This window comes from Mastigoproctus giganteus, chromosome 10, assembly GCF_048544385.1.
Source record: "Mastigoproctus giganteus isolate SK-2022 chromosome 10, ASM4854438v1, whole genome shotgun sequence".
Classification (NCBI taxonomy): domain Eukaryota; kingdom Metazoa; phylum Arthropoda; class Arachnida; order Uropygi; family Thelyphonidae; genus Mastigoproctus; species Mastigoproctus giganteus.
In genome coordinates this window covers 216,456,425-216,471,004 of record NC_143584.1, presented here as the reverse complement: position 1 = coordinate 216,471,004, position 14,580 = coordinate 216,456,425, and the positions used below count along the sequence as shown (strand labels likewise).

The 14,580-nt window shown below is 37.6% G+C and overlaps 1 protein-coding gene across 2 annotated transcripts in view; it reads right to left on the bottom strand.

The window, feature by feature from the left end:
• The window catches only part of LOC150079908 (putative fatty acyl-CoA reductase CG5065), a 269,862-nt gene that overhangs the window by 149,179 nt on the left and 106,103 nt on the right, over positions 1-14,580 (bottom strand). For both annotated transcript variants that reach the window (XM_090383628.1, XM_090383627.1), the window contains exon 2: positions 9,714-10,118. The gene's annotated coding sequence lies outside the window, so the exon portion shown is untranslated. The remainder of the gene's footprint in view (positions 1-9,713; positions 10,119-14,580) is intronic.

Sequence of the window (14,580 nt, the reverse complement as noted above, 5' to 3'; positions counted from 1 at the left end):
ATAGGAGCAGAAGAATCCTTTTTTGTGAGATATAAGACGTGACTGATTTTAGAAGGATTGAAATCAACTACATTGTCTTTGCCCCACTGGAGAATTACCTGGAGATTGGAATTTAAGGAATTTGGTAGCAAATATTCGAGAAGTTGAAGCTGATTGAGCAGGGCAAGGTTTCTCAAAATGGAAAGTGGAATGCAATGTGCTATCATCGGCAAAACTATGGATAGGATTTCCAGTCAATGGAAGAAGGTCATTAATATACAAGAGGAAAAGAGTGGGGGAAAGAACTGAACCTTGGGGGACACTGGCATTAGTGGAGAAGTTAGAAGACAGAGAGCCATCTACCATTACCCTCAGTGAGCGATCAGAGAGAAAATTGGATAACCAATTACTAAAAACAGTTGGAAAACCTGTTTAGCTTGTTTAGAAGACCTTTATGCCAAACATGATCGAAAGCCTTTGAGATGTCAAGAGCAACAACTTGTGTTTCACCGAACCTTTCCACTGAATTAGTCCATAACTGGGTAACATAAGCCAGAATATCACCAGTGGATCGACACTGACGGAATCCATACTGGCAATCATTGATCAGATGGAAGGTTTCTCGGTGGTTTAAGAGTCGGCGGTTAATTGATTTCTCCATTACTTTAGAAAGAGTAGAAGTAATTGCAATGGGACGATAATTGGATGGGGGGGATTTGTCACCCTTTTTAGGAACTGGCTGAATATGAGCAAATTACCAAGCAGAAGGAAAAACACCTTTGGAATAAGAAAGTGAAAGAAAGGCGGCAAAGAATAGGAGTAAGTTCGGGAGCACAGGTTTTGAGAATAAGTGGAGAAATACCATCGGGACTTGGAGCTTTCTTAGCATCAAGATTCGTCAAAATCCTTCTGACATCCTTTTGACGGAAGACCACAGGAGGCATTGAATGGAGCATGTTGGGAATGGTGGGAGGTGTTTTACCAAGATCATTAGTACATGAGTTGGAAGAAAAATGGGATGCTAACAGGTCAGCTGTATCCTTGGCTGAAGTGACAACAGAACAATCTGGTTTGGACAGATTTGGGAGCAGAGATGGGCAAAAGTTTCGGCCAATAGCTTTGGCAAGAGACCAGAATGCTCGGCTACCATTAGGGCAAGAAGCAAGTCTTCTACTCTTAGCCTGTTCAAACTCTAGTTTGGACTGATTAATAACTGCTTTACAATTGTTGCGAGCTTTGGTGTAGGCAGAAAATGAAACTGGAGAATTATAAATAAGCCAATTACTATATGCAACATTCGTCTCTTGAACAGCCTTAGCACATTTATTGGAAAACCAAGGTTTAGATAAAGGACGAGATTTTAAATTGGAGTGTGGGATAAAGGATTCCATTCCTGCAAGAATAATTTCACTGACACGATCTGAACAAACGTTGACATCAGAAGTTTTGAAACAGTAATCCAGCCAAGGAAAAGAAGAAAAGAAGTCTCGCAGGTCATCCCATTTTGCATTCTTGTAATGCCAAACAACACGAGGTAGGGAATAGCCATGAGATAAAGGTTCCATTGGAGAAGAGACGATCACCAAGTTGTGATCTGAAGTGCCTAAAGCACCACTCGCTTCGACCGTGTACATAGAAGGGTTGTTTGTGAGAAAAAGATGAAACGTGTTGGCTGTATGGTTAGGATTGTCTGGTATTCTTGTAGTTAAATGAACAATCTGTGCAAGGTCATTAGTAATTGCAAAAGCCTCAGCATCTTTACCAGCTGGGTCGGTGTGACTAGAAAACAGAAGCTAGCTGGAGTTGTGAACATTAAAATCACCAAGCAAAATTACCTCACTGTTAGAAAAGTTGGACTGTAGAAAGTCGAGTTGCAAAGAGAGGAAGTCAAAGAGCTCCAAGTGATTAGTGGAATTGGGAGAACGGTAGAGACAACAGATGAATTTGACACAATGAGGTAGAGAGATTTTAAGCCAGAGAAGATCAAAGAGAGGAGATTCCAAATTGCCAAGTCTCTGACAGGAAATATCAGAATGGACATATGCACAAGTACCACCTTTGAGGTGAAAGGAATCATACAGCGAATAATTTGGGCATCTGAGATGAGCAGTAGTTGAATCAACCGATAACTGAGATTCTGTCAGAAAAAGTACATGGGGTTTGGCAGACTGCAAGTGGAAATGGACTTCGTTGAGATTAGAATTGAGACCACGTACATTTGTGAAATGGATTAGGAAGTGCTTGGGAGGTTTAGATCTTTTCGCAGATAAGCTTCCTCTATTAGTCTAACAATTCATGGTGTATTCAATAGTAAGAAAATGTGGGTGGGACATGCTGTATGAAGTAATGAAATTTTTGGATAAGGCGTACATATGGTAAGAATGTACCCAGATCCTTGACATAACATGGCCTCGACAATGCCCCCTGCATACACACTACTCGGACTCCCTCCAGTCACTATCTGGCATTGTAGAGGTAGCAAGATTATATACTAGCTGATCCGGAAGCCTCCTAGAGAGTTACCACGAGGTTCGGTCCGGTGTACTAACTAGCGGCCGGCCTGCGAACACCGTTTTAGAGCTGTACCCTCGAAATGTAAGGAATATTGGATCTCACCACGATGTTCATCATAACCTCAAAAGTCATCAATCATACTGCATGATGAAAGAGATAGGGAAAGGTTGTCCGGAACTTAGCTCCAGAGACTAAACATGGGTTCCACCACTTCAAGCCTCCAATAAGCAAAGTGGTGATATTTCACCGGTTGATGAGAGTCATCTACCACCTAGTACTGCCTGGTAACATAGAGGGGCGGCATTCCTCCATGCGGTGTGGGCACCACACCTCAACCCCTGCTTATGTTGGTTCACACCTGGGTGGTCACCCACCATGTACTTGTGCATGGAGGTTATACCCAGGATTACTAACAGTCCCACCATCGTGAAGGTGGAAGCAGAGGATTTGGCTGTCACAGACCGTCCGGACTTCGCCGAAATTGGGTCCACTTGACTTGAGTGTCAAGTTTTAGACTCCCACATAGCAAGTACAGCTTGTCTGGAATATCTGAGAGAATGTCTGTGACAACCTCAAGAATGACTAATGTAGGATAGTACAAAAGCATCATTCTAACGCAGCCAACAAAAACAATGCCAATTTAAATTAATTAATTTAATTTAAATACTCCAAACTTTTGCTTGATAAATCTTTGTGAATTTCATCATATGGAACTAAGCATTTTGGAAGCTCCCTTTTGAACTTTGGGCTCCTTTCATTCAAGCATGTGCATTCAAAAAATAAGATTCTAATTGCTCGGCTAACTTTATGCCTTCCCGTATGCTTTTAGTGTAAAATTTGGAAGTTTAGAATTTTCATCTGTGCTATCATCCTCTGAATTGATTTGTTTTACTTCCAATGTTATTTTCACCAAATCTGCTTTGCCAGCCTCTTTTTCTACCAGTAATTCTTGAATGTCTTCAATAATCATATCTTTTTTTAAAATTTTTTTAGGAGCATAGGCATAGCAAAGGCCTGGTGTGCTATCCAATAGTAATAAAACTTTGAAATCTAGATTTTTCCACAAGTTCAACAAGCACCAGTTCGATAGCCCATAATGTAACACAGGGATTTCATAACAAAATAAAATACAGGGATTTCTCAATAATTTTTTTTTGACTAGCGAGTCAACAGCGGGGATTCAAAAAAAGTGGAAATGTTGAAAAATTACATTTCAACATAATAGCAGGGTTTTCCCCGCACAAAACTCAAAAATACCCTGTTATGCGAGGTTTATTGAAATTCTCTAACCACGTTAGAGTGAAACCATGTTATATGAGTAACGTGTTGTGCGAGGATTGCCACAATTTATCAATCGTGTTAGAGCAAAAGCATGTTGTAGAAGTACCATATATACAGGGGTTGACTGTATATTATATGCTGATGATCAAGTTATAATTACAAAATCTGAAGATGAACTACAGATAGCAGCTAATGAACTGAATAAAATAGGCAAAAAGTAGCTGAAAATCACCTCAAAAACAAAATCAATGGGATTATATGGAAAAAACATACAAAGAGTCAAAATTGTTATTGATATCAAAATAATAGAACAAATATCTGATTTTGCCTATTTGGGAAATTTAATATCAAATGAAGGGAAAGACATCCACACTAAACTACAAAAATATTATAAAATGAATGGAACAATTAAACATCTCTTCAGAAAACAAATGACAACTGAAACAAAATTACGACTGCACAACACTGCTTCATAATCAGCCCTGTTCTACAGCTGTGACTTGGGTCATAAATAAGAAAGATGCACAAAAACAAAAGCAACACAAATGAGATTTTTAAGACCATTATTAGGCTTTACAAGACTAGATCATCAGAGAAATTTAGATATTCACAAGAAATTACAAGTAGATAACACAGTAAATGACATAAAACCGTATCAGAAAAAATGGGTTAGAATATAGAAAGAATGAACCCAGATTCAATCCCAAAATTAGCCTTTAACTATAAACCTACAGGCAAGAGAGATGTGGGTTGACCAAGACAACGATGGCTAGATCAAAGGCATTTGCAAGAGCTACATTGTAACAAGTCTTAAAATACATAAGCCATACCAAGTTCATGATGATGATTATTAAAAAAATATATTTTGTAGTTTGAGTCATGTTGCTATGCAGAAAGAGAATTCCTACTTTAATTATTTCATTTCCTGCATGATGGGCATTATATAATAAGAAAAATTAGCATTAGCATTAGTAGAGGCATATCATGCAAGAAAAAAAAGCAAGCTTATAAAGTATCAGCCAAAAAAAAAAAAAAAAAAAAAAAATCCCTTCCTGTTTCACCCATCCACTCATTCCAAAATTTTGTCTAGTTCAGCCTTGAATTTATTTAAGCTGTAAACTTGCACAACAGATGGAAGTTTGTACCGGCAATCAACCACCTGCTGGCTAAAGGCAAATTTCCACACACATGTTCTACAACTGTCTTTCCTCAATTTGAATTTATGTCCCTTCAGGCAACTGATCTGGGCAAGAGGAAAAATCCCATCAGCACTGAGCTTACTCAAACCACTCAAGGCCTTATACACCTCGATCAGATCAACTCGCAGGTGCCTAGTTTCCAGATGCTGCAATTTGCGGAACTTAAGCCAATCTTGGTAACAGCAACCCTTTGTTCTACTCACTAGTCTCGTTGCCATTCTCTGTACTTGTTCTAGTAGCTCAACATCTTTTCTAAAATGATGTCTCCAGACCTACATGCAGTAGTCAAGGTGTAGCCTGACCATTGCTTTAACAAGGGGGATAATCACCTCCTTATCCCTGCTAGCAAAATTCCTATATATCATTGATAAATCACCATAAGCTACTCTTGCAGCCTGTCTGCACTGCTCAAAAAACTTCATATCTGACTGCACAATTACCCTCAAGTCTTTTTCATCCTCCACTACCCTCAGTCTAGTATTGCACAGTTGGTATGGTACTCTGAGTTTACCGTTACCCATATGCGGTACTTTGCATTTGTCAATGTTAAACTTTAGTTGCCACCTCTCATCCCATATGCTCAACTTTTTTAGATTTTGCTGCAGTAGTGTACCATCCTTACTGTCATTAACAACTCTACCAACCTTCGTATCATCTGCAAACTAGGGCATTAACCAATTAGTATTAGTAAAATCAGGCTACTTGTGAAAGTAAGGTTGTCACCCATCTCACTTTTAGAAAGATCATACCAGATTTTACATTTTTGTCCCATATCCAACTTTGTTCTCAAAATGTCTATTTTTAACCACATTCTGTATTTTCCTAATATGGAACTCTGGAGAATGAATATGACAGCAAAGTCCTGACTGCCAATATTGCTGTTTTCATTCAAAAGCCTCTGTTGTTATATTTTTTTGAATGAAATAAACTAAATGGAATTATAAATTTCATTAATTAATTTCAGTGAAACTGTAGTCCCAATTTTTAGACTTTGTTAGAGACCAAAATTGATAGAAGATGCAAAGCAAAAAAAAAATATTATTTAAAATTTTTGAAGTCTGCTTTTTTTTTTCTCTCTCTTTTCTCAATTTTATTTTAATTATTTTTTGTCCCATTTCGTTACTTAAGGTGGAAACTATGTGTAACCAAAGTTTGTTTTGTCATGAGCTTTAATGTAATTACATTAATTAAACAATTTAAATCCTGCTGGCTGCAAAAACACAAAAAAGGACAAGGAAGTCTTCCAAACTTCTTATATGAAATTAACTTTATTTATTTGCAATATTCAATCTGTGAACTTCTGGATCTCTGGCTGTGATGAGCTTACTGCAATGTCACCTTAGAAATCAAGAGAGATTTAGGCTGCTGGAAGCCAACCTATTGACTTTGCACCCCTCGAAACAACTTGCTTGATGCCCTACCTCATGCACCTATGAACAAATCCATCCATGTGATAAATATACTTGAAATAAAGATGATCACTCTCTCTCTTTTTCATGCTGTAGATGAGACAGACAAAGGGAGTCGTTTTTATCATCTAATACTTGCACCAAGGTAACTAAGCCCATGAAGCACCAGTATATTGGCATCTATAAACTGTAGTGGTTGGATGGCTAATTTTGTGGATTAAAAGCAAATTTCCAAGAGAAAACAAAGCAATTCTTGCTTGAAACTAGCTAATGCGCTGAAAAATTAACCTCAGGGGCTCACATCTGGTGAGTATGGGCTTGGCACATCCAGGTCCTGAGCTGGATATCACCATTCGTCTCTTTCTTGGCGAGTCCCTTCTACTTCTGACTCTCTCTCTTTCTCTGGGTAACTCGGAAATTTATTTTTTTGGCTGGTGCAGCATAAGCCTCAGGCTTCCTTGCACTGTATGGCTAGTAGTAATAATAATAATAAGTAGATTCTTTTAAAACAGTTTACAATTAGAATCGTATTTTAACACTCCCAATCGGCCATTTCACAGAGCGTGCAATGCACATATATAAAAGACGCTTAAAATTACTAGAAATAAAAATTATGAAAATGCAAACTTTCAAATAACTAAAGTAACAGAATAATAAATAGAATAGCAGATCATATCGGGAAAACGAAATGTCATTAGAGGAGTCTACGTTATCAATCTACGAACGCGTGCGCTATTCAGGAGAGGATCTGACGAAGAAAAGGCTAAGAGCAATCCCCTCACCCGACCCCTCTCCTCTCCTCTCCTTAAACACAGAGCAAAAACATGCATGCTATAAACAGTAGCAATCCTTGTTACAGGGACTAACTCCAATCTGAATGACAGAGTGCTATTTTAGCCAGCCCATAATTTAGTCACGATAAAGTTAGCATTAGTAGAGGCATTTGATGCAAGAAAGCAAGCTTATACAGCATCAGCCAAAAAAAAAAAAAAAAAAAAAACCACTTCCACTTCACCCCTCTGTTCGTTCAAAGTTGAACGGGCAACTACCATTCCAAGGGCAAACAGCGAGATCGAATGAGTCTTAAATATAGTACATCAATATGAATCAACAGAAACGAATATAAATATTATATATCAATGAACGGGAAACAGCTTAATTTATATTTCTTGAAATATAAACTAAATTTTCCGTCTACTGAAACAGTACCAAATATTAAAAAATAATAATAATAAGATATAAAAAAATAATAAATAATAAGATGGGATAAAATAATAAATAAGATAAGAAAAAATAATAATAATAGACAACAAAAGGGAAAAAAAAAAAACTATGTAAGATAACTTAGAAGAAACGAAAACAAAACAAACTGTAAAACTGATTCTCTTTATTCGTTTCTATTGAGAGAATAGATAAGCATTGGTAATAACAAATACAGGGACACATTACTCTGAACAGAGCAGAGAATAAACGAACTTCATTATTTGTCCAAATAAAACAAACATATTTTTGTTTTTTTAATGACCAGTAACAGAATTTATGGTTATACACTCATATACTATCTATCACAAGCGCATGCAAAAACACAGGCGTTTTTCTTGTGTTTTTTTCTTTTCTTTTTGTGCCCTAAAAATGAAAGCGGTTTCACTTCTCAAGTTTCTAAAAAATATAATTACAAATCAAAAGAAAATAAATCATAAAAAATGTTTTTGAAGATTTCTTTCGTAACCCCAATTTGCTACCTCAATTTTATCGCCAAATAATCACTAAATCCAAGGGGCGAATGTTATTAGTTTACGAAATAATGACTGTTATTAGAAGTGATTGGCGTAATCAAACGATTAGTAATCGAATGAGATAATTCGAATGATATTAACGAATGCTATAATCGATTATTTTAATAACACTGCACGAAATTAATTATAATAATATAGTATTATTAATTATTAAATGTAAAAATAACTAAACTATAAATATAGACATTGAATAAAAATTAAATTCACATCCACAAATGTATAGTTAATGGTAAAGAACTGTTCCTGCAATAAGTAACCTTGGCATTTTATGATTTGGCCCCTAGCCGCCAGAGACAACCCGTCCATTAGGCGGACCTAAGCGGTTGCCTAGGGCGCAAAGGTCCTAGGGGCGCATTCCAACAAAATGTAATTTTTTTTGTGGTTAAAAAAATAATTATTTAAATTAAATAAGGTAATAATTATTTCTAAATAAAGAAATAACATTATCTAAATATTTTATCAAATATTAAGAATATATTTTTTTAAAAAAATATTGATTTACAACATAATCCTCTTTATGGTTTTATAACATTCAGGATCGCTTTGTCAGCGCATCACTTGGATAAATAAGCTTCTGAAAATATTAATAGAAAAGGGATAATATTATAGATGAATGGATTGACAGATAAATGAGTGGGAATAGGTAAGCTTGTTGGTAGGCAGGGTGATGGATAGATAGGCAGATGGATGGTACAGAATACAACGGGGTGCAAATTTTAAGTCTCGACTAGGGCATATGAAACAATTGCGAAACCCCAAGCAAAAAAAAAAAAAAAAAAAAAACAAGAGGTTGCCTAAATGTTGATTATGAAGACAGTGAATAAATAAATATACACAGGAAAAATCTCATTGAAAATATTTCCAAATTCCGGATGATTCTCTTTTTTAATTTGGGACATTAATGTCGAGTGCATCATTTAGATTTTATACCGCCCCCATCCCTCCTTTCTCTACGATACGTGATGTGGTGTGGTGTTACAGACGAATGTTAAGAGTGTCATGGACTGATCAGATAAAGATAAGATCATGAGACGAATGAAGAAAAAGACAGAAATAGCTAACACCATTAAGGAGAGGAAACTAAAATATTTGATGAGGAAATGACAAATATAAGATGTTCAATTGATAATCCAGGGCAAGATCAATGGAAAAAGAATGAAATCTTGGTTAGCAAACCTCAGAGAGAGGTATGATCAGAGTAACGAGGGTTTTTTTAGAGCTTCTACCTCACGTTCGTCCATTGCGAAGATGACAGCAAACCTCTGCAAAGAGAAGGCACACCGAAGAGGAAGAATGGTTCACTTATGATAATTTTCTGCGATATTCATTAGAAAGAAATGATTCGTGAACCACGGAGAGTTCATTGTAACGAGATTTTAGCGTACGTATTGTCCTTTAAGATGTACAGCGAATCGAAGCTTATTGCGTTCAAACATGCTTCCAATAACAGCAATAAGTCTACAACCTTGAAAACTGCTTGCGATGTGCAATATTAAAATACACTTGAGGAATTAACGCTAAAGGGTTACTATTACCTGTTATGTACAGCGGCCTGGCACCACTGACAATGACGACCAACGGACAGGTACCAGGTAGTGCCTCCTAGGTTGCAGATTGACTTCCGCGACGATCTCGCATATACAAGACTGACGGGTGCGCTTTCTTCCTCCGGAAATTGCGGAATGAAAGAAACGGGTATTTGTTGATGGCGAGAGCTCTGTAGCCTAAAGGAAAGCGGCCTGACCCACAAGTGTTGATCAAGGACGAAGATTTTTATTTTACTTTATTTTTTATTTTCAAATCTTCTTCTTATTTGATGTCAAGAAGAAAATTCGTTACAGATTTTGAAGGTAGACGGAGGTGAAGACGATTCAAGAAGGAAACTTCCAGCAGCGAAAGTCTGATGAGCATTAGAAAACAAACGTGCCGATTAACACCACCTGTAAGTAAAAGTATACATTCAGACAAAAACTATAGGAATATATGTAAACAATTATTTATTTTTAAAGAAATTTTTATTTTATTCAAATACTGATTTTTAATATACTACCGATACGAAAGCCCTTCTAGGAAATTATACTTCATTGCAATTAAATGGCATTTATTTGTGAACCCATAATAATAATGCTTTGTAATACTTCTGCTGGAGAAGTGCTGTTTATTTTTATTTATGGCGCAACACTGAGGCAACACGTTCATTTTTTATGAGACTATTGTAAAAGTAGTGCAAGCTGAACAGGTCACGAAATTCGTGTGTCGCTCTTATTTGCAGGATCGTAAGCCAGCCAATGGCAGGCACACGACGTGCTGTTTGATTAACAAGACATGCCAATGAATGGACGGTCGTTCCATTCATAAAAAATCTTCCCCGAATCGTTTAAATTTTTCAGACTACGTGTGGGTAGTCTACGTGTACCTATTCTAAAATAAATGGTAAAATGTATCTGTCACCCTTCTGGGAAGAAAAGGTAATATATATACCTCTGTCTGGAAACAGAAACCGAAAGCAGACCTTTCTAAACAAGAAAAGAAAAAAATAAATAAATAAAAAGAAAAAAAAATTGCCATTCCACGTTTAAATCTGAAAGATCAAATGCAAATAGACTTAGGATCGTAGGAGACAACGTACAAGTAGCACACGAAAATCTTCACGCTAAGTTATACACTGAGGGGACATTTTATTAGGTATACATATCCTTTTTATAAAACGGGAAGCTCACATCGCGTGTTAGCACCATGAGATACAGAGCAGGACAGCAGATACGTAAGGATTTTGCATACATGTAATTCAGTGTGAGAATGGGTAAGATGGAAAGATCCGGTTAAGTGGCTCTAAAAATGCCTCTCAGAAACTGCAACCCTGCTGGGTTTTTTACATATAACTTGCCATGGGTTTGTGGCGATTGGTCCAATAACCAATTCTGTTGGCTCCGTTTACTCCTCTTAGAAATGAGGATTCCTTGCAAGTGTGTATAATGACAAACGCCCATCCGATTGGAACTTCTGAGGTTTTCACATAACTTTTGTTGGGTGTATGGCAATTGGTCCAACAATCAATTCTCTTGGCTCCGTTCACTCTCTCTCTTAGGAATGGGGCTTCCTTGCAAGACGCCCACCTCCTTGTAGTTATGGACAGGAATCAGGGAGGCCCTCTATTGTGTGCTCCATCCTGGTTGAAAGGTGCCAATCAAACAACATAACATCACACCACGTCACGTCACGTCACATTTCAACATCCCGTATAAATCATATGAATAGCTTAGCAATCATCTCAAATGGTAAATAGGGAGATATGAAGAAAACTCCTCCGATCACCATACAGCTGAGCATGTGGTATGAGGTAGGACGAGCTCTTTGGAGTAGAGATCTAACAACCATGCAATTTGCAACAACTGTGTTGCAAAAAAAAAAAAAAAAAAAATTGGATCAAACAGGGCCTACATCGCTGTGCCACGCTTTTGAAACTTCGTTGAGTTCATGCTACGACGAATTTAGGCTGTTCTGAGGGCAAAGGGGAGGACCCACTTTATAATGACCATGGAGTATTGAGCTATATGCAGCGATTTATGTAAAAATATGCAAATTTAAAAGATCACATGGTGTGTGACCCGATTGCTGCCCAAATCAATTCACTAGTAATCGGGAACGAGTGCACTTCCAAAGAAATATAATGTATCAATGCGCATTTTGCAGATGCTACAGCAGAGACGAGGGCTCTACTTGTCAAGTTATCAAAAACTATTATTATTTATTAAATTTATTGTTTTCTTACAATCACACCCTGTACAGCAAGCAAGCTAGACGGATGAAAAAAGAATAGTTAAATAGGTTTATCTTTATGGTTAAACTGATATATACAATTTACAATATTGTACAACAATACAGTATTTAGGATTGTTATTTGACTACACACACACACACACACACACACACACACACACACACATATATATATATATATACACATATATATATATTTTTTTTTTATGTAAACCCCAAACACGATAGGTGTTAGAACCTATAGTACTTAGTAACGTGCTTGGGTTGGAGGTTGAGAAGACGAAAGAAGATATTTGTTGACATTGGACTTGAACTTCTTTAGATTGTAATTTTAAGGAAATACGTATGAAGGTTGTTCCAGAAAACGGCAGTTGAATGAATAAACGAGGAAGATGAAAAGTTGGTTCTGTGAGTTTCAAGTTGGACAGTAAATGGATGTTGGCTGGTGGCGGCACGTGTTCAGACTGTTTTCAAGGAGAGAGCAGGAATTATAGAAGCTAATTCAGAAGAACAGTGCCCACGGAAGTATCTGTAGAAGAGGCATGCAGCAGAAACAGAACGTCTATGAGACAGCGAGTGCAGACTCTGTTAGAGATGAGTCATTAATTAACCTTACTGCCCTCTTCTGAATGGAATCAAGAAGCCTGAGAGAGGATTTGGGGGCACCACCCCAGATGTAGGAACAATATTCCATGGCAGGGCGGATCACAGAGTGAACAGCTGTTTGGAAGAAAAGTAACGCCGAGAGCGAAAGAGAAAACCAAGTTTTTTAGATGCATAAGAAGCAATATTTGTAATGTGCTTGTGCCAAGAGAGATTAGAAGTCAGGGTAATCCCTAAAAGAGATATATCATTTTGCCTAGAAATCGGAGTGTCACTAAAGATAAGCATAGAAGCAGAAGAATCCTTTTTGCGAGATATAAGACGAGACTGAGTTTTAGAAGGGTTGAAATCAACTAAGTTGTCTTTGCCCCACTGGAGAATTACCTGAAGATCGGCATTTAAGGAACTGGTAGCAGATTTTAGAGAAGTTGAAGTTGATTGAGCAGGACAAGGTTTCTCAAAATGGAAAGTGGAATGCAAAGTGCTATCATCGGCAAAACTATGGATAGGATTTCCAGTCAATGGAAGAAGGTCATTAATATACAAGAGGAGAAGAGTGGGGTAAAGAACTGAACCTTGGGGGACACTGGCATTAGTGGAGAAGTTAGAAGACAGAGAGCCATCTACCATCACCCTCAGTGAGAGATCAGAGAGAAAACTGAATAACCAATTACTAAAAACAGTTGGCAAACCATAAGATGGAAGCTTGTTTAGAAGACCTTTATGCCAAACACGATCGAAAGCCTTTGAGATGTCAAGAGCAACTACTTGTGTTTCACCGAACCTTTGCATTGAATTAGTCCATAAATGGGTAACATAAGCCAGAATATCACTAGTGGATCGACACTGACGGAATCCATACTGGCGATCGTTGATCAGACGGAAGGTTTCTAGGTAGTTTAAAATTTGGCGGGTAATTGATTTCTCCATTACTTTAGAAAGAGTAGAAGTAATTGCAATGGGACGATAATTGGATGGGAGGGATTTGTCACCCTTTTTAGGAACTGGCTGGATATGAGCAAATTTCCAAGCACAAGGAAAAACACCTTTGGAATAAGAAAGTGAAAAAAGGCGGCAAAGAATAGGAGTAAGTTCAGGAGCACAGGTTTTCAGAACAAGTGGAAAAATACCATCGGGACCTGGAGCTTTCTTAGCATCAAGATTCGTCAAAATTCTTCTGGCATCCTTTTGACGGAAGACCACAGGAGGCATTGAATGGAGCGTACTGGGAATAGTGGGAGGTGTTTTGCCAAGATCGTTAATGCATGAGTTGAAAGAAAAATGGGATGCTAGCAGGTCAGCTTTATCCTTGACTGAAGTGACAACAGAGCCATCTGGTTTGGACAGAGGTGGCAGCAGAGATGGGCAAAAGTTGTGGCAAATAGCTTTGGCAGGAGACCAGAATGCTCGGCTACCATTAGGGCAAGAAGCAAGTTTTCTACTCTTAGCCTGTTCAAACTCTAGTTTTGACTGATTGATAACTGCTTTACAATTGTTGCGAGCTTTGGTGTAGGCAGAAAATGAAACTGAAGAATAAAGAAACAAGCCAATTACGATATGCAACATTCTTCTCTTGAACAGCCTTAGCACATTTATTGGAAAACCAAGGTTTAGATAAAGGACGAGATTTTAAAGTGGAGTGTGGGATAAAGGATTCCATTCCTGCAAGAATAATTTCACTGACACGATCTGAGCAAACGGTGACATCAGAACTTTTGATACAGTAATCCGACCAAGGAAAAGAAGACTCGCAGGTCATCCCATTTTGCATTCTTGTAATGCCAAACAACACGAGGTTGGGAATAGCCATGAGATAAAGGTTCCATTGGAGAAGAGACGATCACCAAGTTGTGATCTGAAGTGCCTAAAGGACCACTCACTTCGACCGTGTACATAGAAGGGTTGTTTGTGAGAAAAAGGTGAAACGTGTTGGCTGTATGGTTAGGATTGTCTGGTATTCTTGTAGGTAAATGAACAATCTGTGCAAGGTCATTAGTAATTGCAAAAGCCTCAGCATCT